Raw genomic sequence first — 10,315 nt, forward strand, 5'->3', positions numbered from 1 at the left:
TCCATTTAGATATAAAGGGATAGGAGGAGATGTTGCTGAGGACTTATTCTGATGCAATCTTCGCCCCCAGGTTTTTCTATGCCCCGATAAATCCTAGCGTGCCCCCTTTCAACCAATCCTGGCTCCGCCCCCAGGTTTTTCTATGCCCCGCTAAATCCTAGAGTGCCCCCTTTCAACCAATCCTGGCCCTACACGTCACCTCTGGTTGTCGCCCAATAAAAATCCGCCTCACCCCTCTCCTCGCTCTTTCTGGGCTCTGGGCTCTCCCTCTCTGAGATTTATGTACCCCTTTGCTCTGGACGACTGCTCTCTTCTCCGTGGTGCAGCCTGACACCAGACCGCATCAACAACAGGAGGAGGTGGAGGAGGAGGAGTAGAACAAGGAGGAGGAGGAAGAGGAGGAGGAAGAAGAGGAGGAGTAGGAGGAGTAGGAGGGGCAGGAGGGCAGCTGCCAGTAGGCAACGGGATATAATAGAGGCTTCCATTATGGAGGAATGTGTCCAGGCAGGCACCCACCAACTCTCAGGGGCAGCTCAGGGCACCCAGGGACCTGGTGTGGGTATCTCTGGGGCAGGGATTGTCAGTCAGTCAGCAAGACTGTGTGTCAGTGCACATGGTGGGACAGGGGCCTGGCGGAACTTGGTCCCCAGCCCTGGGATGTCAGATGCCAGCCCCTTGCCCAGACACACACCAATCTGCCCATAGCCCCTTGGCCCGGCCGACATGCACCTGCTTTGGCCTGGGGCTCTGGCACTGGTGGTTGGCCACCACCCCTCAGGTCAAGTTCAGGGTGGGGGTCATGGCTGCTGGTCAACTGGATGGTCGGGGTCCCCGTGGCCTAGCAACCACAGGAGCCCTCTGTGATGTCCTAGACCCTGGCATTCTGTGCTGGCAACACTGGCACTGGGCAGCCCAACTGCCCTGCCACTAGGTCAGCCAGCAGCGCCCAGACGCCTGGGCCCTGGCACAGAGGGACGGAAGGATGGGAAGCCAGTGCTGACCGACAAGGGACCTCAGGGATGGCAGCCAAGAGAAGACAGGTGGAGGTGTGCCCGGGATCCCGGGAGCCCAGGCCAGAGCTGCCTGCATGCCTGCCTGCCTTCCTGCATGTGTGTATGCTGCCTTTGTCCAGGTAGGTTTCTCAGGTCCCCTCCACTCCTGTCCTCTCTGGTCCTCTCCTGTCCTCACCATCCACTCCCCTCTCCTTTTCTCTGCACTTTGCTTCTCTCCTTTTTCTGTCCTCTCTTCCGGGTTCCCTGCTCAACAGCTCCAGCATTTGTGACGGTTCTCCAGTGACATATGTACGCAACCCCTTACACCCCCTCCCTGCCCCTGACGTGACCCAGCTCACAGGGTCTCTGGCTCACCCCATGCACACGCATACCCCCAATACACTCCCTGGTTCAGCCCCTCTGCCCTATTCAGCCGAACTGGCCCCTTTGCAACCTACCTATGCATCATTGTTTGTCTTCACCATTCAAGGAGAGATCTCCTTTTGTACTTAGGTTGGTTGACCGGTGGATGGATGGATGGATAGTTGGATGGATAGCTGGATGGGTGGATGGATGGATGGACAGGTCAATGGATTGGTTTTGTGGAGGCAGAGTACCATCTAGGGGTACTTGACCGTTGGTGTCAGAGCCCTAGTCTATGTCAAATGGAAAACATGAATTCATCAATAACAAAAATTAATAACCACCTAAATAAATAAATAAATATAAACTGTGTTAAAAATACATGGCGTCTTTGCTTTTCTGCATATGGTATGCTGTGGGGATCTTAACAAGGAAAGCATTGTCCTGAGTACCCCCTTGAAGTAGTGGAATATTAAATTTTCCTTTTTCTTTTTTGACTTTCCATTTTCTTCATTATTTATTGGAATAAAAAGACAGGAATTGAGAGGGAAGTGAGGGATAGAGAATTTGAGACACAGAGAGAGACAGCTGCAGCACTTCTGCACCTCTTGTAAAGATTTCCGCCTGCAGGTGGGGACCAGGGTCTTGAACCCCAGTCCTCCTGCATTGTAACATGAGTGCATAACTGGGTGTGGCACCACCTGGTACCTTTGATGGGACACTGTTCTTAGCAAGCAATAGAAATTTTCGTGGCAAGGTAATACATAAATAAATGAAGACAAAAAATATAAGTGCATTGACATTAACTCAGTGGAAACACACAAGGACATATACATCTCTGTTACCTGTATTACTTATTCATTGATTGATTGATTGCCTCAAGTGGTTATTGCCACAGCTCAGTGCCTGCGCCACAAATAATCCACAGCCCCTGCACTCCATTTGTTCCCCTTTCGCTGCCCTTGTTGCTTGTTCACTGTGGTGGTTATTGTTGCTGTTGTTGTTCTTACTGATACTTGCATCGGACAGAGAGAAAAGGAGAGAACAGGGGAAATACAGAGTGGGAGAGAAACATAGAGCCCCTAAAGACCTGCTTCACCCCTGTAAAGAGACTCCCCTGCAGGTGGGGGTCTGGGCGCCACACCGCAGACCCTTCCACCTGTCCCCTCTTTTCTTGAGCGCCACAAGCCCTTAACCCTCTGACATACCAACAAACCTCCCTGCATTTACTTTTAAGGCAATATGACCTGCCTTGTTTTGAATCCTCATTATCTTGAGGATCAGTCCTGGAGACAGTGTCATGACAGGACACACGGAGATCTCTGGTATCAGAGATCACGTGGAACAGCTGCTGGGGCTCTAGTGCCAGGGGAGGAGCAACTCCCCATCGACCCTCCATGGAGTCCACCTGCCTGCATTTTGGTCCTTTTCCCTCCAAAAAAGGTTTTTCCCTTTTTTCACTGAGAAACAGGCAGCAGACAGGTTACCCAGGCAGGGGAAAAATAAATAAAAAGCTTTTATTTTTCTTTTTTTTTGAACAGTAATGAATGACCATCTTCTGGGTAGTACAGGTTTTGAATCTGAAAACTCTGTCTGTCTGTCTCCTAGTCCACTGAAAGAGCCACTAGCCCAGCCAGATCTCACGCTCAGATGGGGTGTTTTTGCTAGTCAAAGGTCTGCACAACGCACTAGGGATTGGGCGGCCTCAGACCGTTACATTGTAGATGGACTGTTTGCAGTTCTTGCTCCCCAGGACATTGGACTGCCTCAACTCCATCCCTTACAACATCACACAACACACGGAGATGTCTGGTATCAGTGAGCACCTGGAACAGCAGCAGGGGCTGTAGTGCTAGTGCAGGAGCAACTCCAAAACCACCTTCCATGGAGTCCACCTGCCTGCATATTGGTCCTTTTCCCTCCAAAAAAGGTTTTTCCCTTTTTTCACTGAGAAACAGGCAGCAGACAGGTTACCCAGGCAGGGGAAAAAATAAATAAAAAGCTCTTTTATTTAACTGTAGCGAATGACCATCTTCTGGGAAGTACAGGTTTTGAACCTAAAAACTTTGTTTGTCAGTCTCCTATTCCACAGAAAGAGACACTAGCCCAGCCATATCTCACGCTCAGATTGGGTGTTATTGCCAGTCAAAGGTCTGCACAGTGCACGAGGGATTCGGCGGCCTGAGACCCAAATGTTACATTGTATATGGATTGTTTGCAGTTCTTGCTCCCCAGGACATTGGACTGTCTCAACTCCCTCCCGTACAGCATGAAAAAAAAGACTCTTGACAACCTTGGAGGAAATGGAGTGGGGGCGAGGGGAGCTGGTTGCATGTCTGCGCTGATCAAGCCCAGGTGTCTGTGGGGGGCCGAGGCAGAGGCTGTAAGGGGGCTAACGGGCAGAAGGAGACTGTTTGAGAGGTAGGCTGCAGGCAGGTGAGCCCGTGAGTGTGTGCAGGGCTGTGTGTGTGTGTGGTGGCAGGGGTTAGGGAACTTCCCCCTGCTGGATGGTGAGATGGCAGCTGGGCTGTCCCTGGGACCCCATGGCAGAAGCAGTGTGGAAGTAAAGTAGCGCAGGGAGGCACACAGTAGATGTTAGTTGGGGAGCTGGGGGACAGAGGGCAAGGGGAAAGGGGGCATCCTTGAGGAGGGGTCTGGACTAGAGAGTGGGGGAGCTGGAGGCATGGAAGGTCCCCGGAACCAGGGACTGACAGGAACAGATTCCTGCACCCACCCACTGGATAGAAGCTGCAGCAGCCAGAGCAGCAGCCCTGGCTTGCCTAGGCCAAGGGCCCTGAGTGAGTCCCTCTGAGGATGAGGAAGAGGAGGAGGAGGAGGTGGAGGAGGAGGAGTAGGAGGAGGAAGAGTGAGAAGAGGAGGAGGAGGAGGGGCAGGAGGGGAGCAGTCAGTAGGCAAGGGGATTAATAGAGGCCTCCATTATGGAGTCATGTGTCCAGGCAGGCACACACCAACCCTCAGGGGCAGCTCAGGACACTCAAGGGACCTGGTGTGTGTATCTCTGGGGCGGGGACTTTCAGTCAGTCAGCAAGACTGTGTGTCAGTGCACATGGTGGGACAGGGGCCTGGCAGACCTTGGTCCCCAGACCTGAGCTGTCAGATTCCAGCCCCTTGCCCAGACACACACCAATCTTCCCATAGCCCCTTGGCTGGCTGACCTGCACCTGCTTTGGCATGGGGCTCTGGCTCTGGTGGCTGGCCACCACCCCTCAGGTCAAGTTCAGGGTGGGGATCATGGCTGCTGGTCAACTGGATGGGCGGGGTCCCCGTGGCCTAGCAACCACAGGAGCCCTCTGTGATGTCCTAACCACTGGCATTCTGTGCTGGCCACACTGGCACTGGGCAGCCCAACTTCCCTGGCACTAGGTCAGCCAGCAGCGCCCAGACGCCTGGGCCCAGGCACAGAGGGACGGAAGGATGGGAAGACATGCTGACCAACGAGGGTCCTCAGGGACCTCTGGCAGCCAAGAGAAGACAGGTGGAGGTGTGCCCGGGATCCAGGGAGCCGACGCCAGAGCTGCCTGCATGCCTATGTGCCTTCCTGGATGTCTGTATGCTGCCTTTGTCCAGGTAGGTTTTTCAGGTCCCCTCCACTCCTCTCCTCTCCTGTCCTCTCCTGTCCTCACCATCCACTCCCCTCTCCTCTCCTCTGCACTTTGCTTCTCTCCTTTGTCTGTCCTCTCTTCCGGGTGCCCTTCTGAACAGCTCCAGCACTTGTGATAGTTCTCCAGTGACAGCTGTTTGCAACCCCTTCCACCCCCTACCTGCCCCTGACGTGACCCAGCTCACAGGGTCTCCGGTTCACCCCATCCACACCCACACCCCCACAACACATTCCCTGGTTCAGCCCCTCTGCCCTATTCAGCGGAACTGGCCCCTTTGCAACCAACCTATGCGTCCTTGTTTTTCTTCACCATTCAAGGAGAGAACTCCTTTTGTACTTAGCTTGGTTGACTGGTGGATGGATGGATGGATAGCTGGTTGGATAGCTGGATGGGTGTATGGATGGATGGACAGGTCAATGGATTGGTTTTGTAGAGGCAGAGTACCATCTAGGGGTACTAGAGACCGCTGTTGTCAGAGCCCTAGTCTATGTCAAATGGAAAACATGAATTCATCAATAACAAAAATTAATAACCACCTAAATAAATAAATAAATATAAACTGTGTTAAAAATACATGGCGTCTTTGCTTTTCTGCATATGGTATGCTGTGGGGATCTTAACAAGGAAAGCATTGTCCTGAGTACCCCCTTGAAGTAGTGGAATATTAAATTTTCCTTTTTCTTTTTTGACTTTCCATTTTCTTCATTATTTATTGGAATAAAAAGACAGGAATTGAGAGGGAAGTGAGGGATAGAGAATTTGAGACACAGAGAGAGACAGCTGCAGCACTTCTGCACCTCTTGTAAAGATTTCCGCCTGCAGGTGGGGACCAGGGTCTTGAACCCCAGTCCTCCTGCATTGTAACATGAGTGCATAACTGGGTGTGGCACCACCTGGTACCTTTGATGGGACACTGTTCTTAGCAAGCAATAGAAATTTTCGTGGCAAGGTAATACATAAATAAATGAAGACAAAAAATATAAGTGCATTGACATTAACTCAGTGGAAACACACAAGGACATATACATCTCTGTTACCTGTATTACTTATTCATTGATTGATTGATTGCCTCAAGTGGTTATTGCCACAGCTCAGTGCCTGCGCCACAAATAATCCACAGCCCCTGCACTCCATTTGTTCCCCTTTCGCTGCCCTTGTTGCTTGTTCACTGTGGTGGTTATTGTTGCTGTTGTTGTTCTTACTGATACTTGCATCGGACAGAGAGAAAAGGAGAGAACAGGGGAAATACAGAGTGGGAGAGAAACATAGAGCCCCTAAAGACCTGCTTCACCCCTGTAAAGAGACTCCCCTGCAGGTGGGGGTCTGGGCGCCACACCGCAGACCCTTCCACCTGTCCCCTCTTTTCTTGAGCGCCACAAGCCCTTAACCCTCTGACATACCAACAAACCTCCCTGCATTTACTTTTAAGGCAATATGACCTGCCTTGTTTTGAATCCTCATTATCTTGAGGATCAGTCCTGGAGACAGTGTCATGACAGGACACACGGAGATCTCTGGTATCAGAGATCACGTGGAACAGCTGCTGGGGCTCTAGTGCCAGGGGAGGAGCAACTCCCCATCGACCCTCCATGGAGTCCACCTGCCTGCATTTTGGTCCTTTTCCCTCCAAAAAAGGTTTTTCCCTTTTTTCACTGAGAAACAGGCAGCAGACAGGTTACCCAGGCAGGGGAAAAATAAATAAAAAGCTTTTATTTTTCTTTTTTTTTGAACAGTAATGAATGACCATCTTCTGGGTAGTACAGGTTTTGAATCTGAAAACTCTGTCTGTCTGTCTCCTAGTCCACTGAAAGAGCCACTAGCCCAGCCAGATCTCACGCTCAGATGGGGTGTTTTTGCTAGTCAAAGGTCTGCACAACGCACTAGGGATTGGGCGGCCTCAGACCGTTACATTGTAGATGGACTGTTTGCAGTTCTTGCTCCCCAGGACATTGGACTGCCTCAACTCCATCCCTTACAACATCACACAACACACGGAGATGTCTGGTATCAGTGAGCACCTGGAACAGCAGCAGGGGCTGTAGTGCTAGTGCAGGAGCAACTCCAAAACCACCTTCCATGGAGTCCACCTGCCTGCATATTGGTCCTTTTCCCTCCAAAAAAGGTTTTTCCCTTTTTTCACTGAGAAACAGGCAGCAGACAGGTTACCCAGGCAGGGGAAAAAATAAATAAAAAGCTCTTTTATTTAACTGTAGCGAATGACCATCTTCTGGGAAGTACAGGTTTTGAACCTAAAAACTTTGTTTGTCAGTCTCCTATTCCACAGAAAGAGACACTAGCCCAGCCATATCTCACGCTCAGATTGGGTGTTATTGCCAGTCAAAGGTCTGCACAGTGCACGAGGGATTCGGCGGCCTGAGACCCAAATGTTACATTGTATATGGATTGTTTGCAGTTCTTGCTCCCCAGGACATTGGACTGTCTCAACTCCCTCCCGTACAGCATGAAAAAAAAGACTCTTGACAACCTTGGAGGAAATGGAGTGGGGGCGAGGGGAGCTGGTTGCATGTCTGCGCTGATCAAGCCCAGGTGTCTGTGGGGGGCCGAGGCAGAGGCTGTAAGGGGGCTAACGGGCAGAAGGAGACTGTTTGAGAGGTAGGCTGCAGGCAGGTGAGCCCGTGAGTGTGTGCAGGGCTGTGTGTGTGTGTGGTGGCAGGGGTTAGGGAACTTCCCCCTGCTGGATGGTGAGATGGCAGCTGGGCTGTCCCTGGGCCCCCATGGCAGAAGCAGTGTGGAAGTAAAGTAGCGCAGGGAGGCACACAGTAGATGTTAGTTGGGGAGCTGGGGGACAGAGGGCAAGGGGAAAGGGGGCATCCTTGAGGAGGGGTCTGGACTAGAGAGTGGGGGAGCTGGAGGCATGGAAGGTCCCCGGAACCAGGGACTGACAGGAACAGATTCCTGCACCCACCCACTGGATAGAAGCTGCAGCAGCCAGAGCAGCAGCCCTGGCTTGCCTAGGCCAAGGGCCCTGAGTGAGTCCCTCTGAGGATGAGGAAGAGGAGGAGGAGGAGGTGGAGGAGGAGGAGTAGGAGGAGGAAGAGTGAGAAGAGGAGGAGGAGGAGGGGCAGGAGGGGAGCAGTCAGTAGGCAAGGGGATTAATAGAGGCCTCCATTATGGAGTCATGTGTCCAGGCAGGCACACACCAACCCTCAGGGGCAGCTCAGGACACTCAAGGGACCTGGTGTGTGTATCTCTGGGGCGGGGACTTTCAGTCAGTCAGCAAGACTGTGTGTCAGTGCACATGGTGGGACAGGGGCCTGGCAGACCTTGGTCCCCAGACCTGAGCTGTCAGATTCCAGCCCCTTGCACAGACACACACCAATCTTCCCATAGCCCCTTGGCTGGCTGACCTGCACCTGCTTTGGCATGGGGCTCTGGCTCTGGTGGCTGGCCACCACCCCTCAGGTCAAGTTCAGGGTGGGGATCATGGCTGCTGGTCAACTGGATGGGCGGGGTCCCCGTGGCCTAGCAACCACAGGAGCCCTCTGTGATGCCCTAACCACTGGCATTCTGTGCTGGCCACACTGGCACTGGGCAGCCCAACTTCCCTGGCACTAGGTCAGCCAGCAGCGCCCAGACGCCTGGGCCCAGGCACAGAGGGACGGAAGGATGGGAAGACATGCTGACCAACGAGGGTCCTCAGGGACCTCTGGCAGCCAAGAGAAGACAGGTGGAGGTGTGCCCGGGATCCAGGGAGCCGACGCCAGAGCTGCCTGCATGCCTATGTGCCTTCCTGGATGTCTGTATGCTGCCTTTGTCCAGGTAGGTTTTTCAGGTCCCCTCCACTCCTCTCCTCTCCTGTCCTCTCCTGTCCTCACCATCCACTCCCCTCTCCTCTCCTCTGCACTTTGCTTCTCTCCTTTGTCTGTCCTCTCTTCCGGGTGCCCTTCTGAACAGCTCCAGCACTTGTGATAGTTCTCCAGTGACAGCTGTTTGCAACCCCTTCCACCCCCTACCTGCCCCTGACGTGACCCAGCTCACAGGGTCTCCGGTTCACCCCATCCACACCCACACCCCCACAACACATTCCCTGGTTCAGCCCCTCTGCCCTATTCAGCGGAACTGGCCCCTTTGCAACCAACCTATGCGTCCTTGTTTTTCTTCACCATTCAAGGAGAGAACTCCTTTTGTACTTAGCTTGGTTGACTGGTGGATGGATGGATGGATAGCTGGTTGGATAGCTGGATGGGTGTATGGATGGATGGACAGGTCAATGGATTGGTTTTGTAGAGGCAGAGTACCATCTAGGGGTACTAGAGACCGCTGTTGTCAGAGCCCTAGTCTATGTCAAATGGAAAACATGAATTCATCAATAACAAAAATTAATAACCACCTAAATAAATAAATAAATATAAACTGTGTTAAAAATACATGGCGTCTTTGCTTTTCTGCATATGGTATGCTGTGGGGATCTTAACAAGGAAAGCATTGTCCTGAGTACCCCCTTGAAGTAGTGGAATATTAAATTTTCCTTTTTCTTTTTTGACTTTCCATTTTCTTCATTATTTATTGGAATAAAAAGACAGGAATTGAGAGGGAAGTGAGGGATAGAGAATTTGAGACACAGAGAGAGACAGCTGCAGCACTTCTGCACCTCTTGTAAAGATTTCCGCCTGCAGGTGGGGACCAGGGTCTTGAACCCCAGTCCTCCTGCATTGTAACATGAGTGCATAACTGGGTGTGGCACCACCTGGTACCTTTGATGGGACACTGTTCTTAGCAAGCAATAGAAATTTTCGTGGCAAGGTAATACATAAATAAATGAAGACAAAAAATATAAGTGCATTGACATTAACTCAGTGGAAACACACAAGGACATATACATCTCTGTTACCTGTATTACTTATTCATTGATTGATTGATTGCCTCAAGTGGTTATTGCCACAGCTCAGTGCCTGCGCCACAAATAATCCACAGCCCCTGCACTCCATTTGTTCCCCTTTCGCTGCCCTTGTTGCTTGTTCACTGTGGTGGTTATTGTTGCTGTTGTTGTTCTTACTGATACTTGCATCGGACAGAGAGAAAAGGAGAGAACAGGGGAAATACAGAGTGGGAGAGAAACATAGAGCCCCTAAAGACCTGCTTCACCCCTGTAAAGAGACTCCCCTGCAGGTGGGGGTCTGGGCGCCACACCGCAGACCCTTCCACCTGTCCCCTCTTTTCTTGAGCGCCACAAGCCCTTAACCCTCTGACATACCAACAAACCTCCCTGCATTTACTTTTAAGGCAATATGACCTGCCTTGTTTTGAATCCTCATTATCTTGAGGATCAGTCCTGGAGACAGTGTCATGACAGGACACACGGAGATCTCTGGTATC

Source organism: Erinaceus europaeus (genome assembly GCF_950295315.1).
Source record: "Erinaceus europaeus chromosome 6 unlocalized genomic scaffold, mEriEur2.1 SUPER_6_unloc_1, whole genome shotgun sequence".
NCBI classification, from domain to species: Eukaryota; Metazoa; Chordata; class Mammalia; order Eulipotyphla; family Erinaceidae; genus Erinaceus; species Erinaceus europaeus.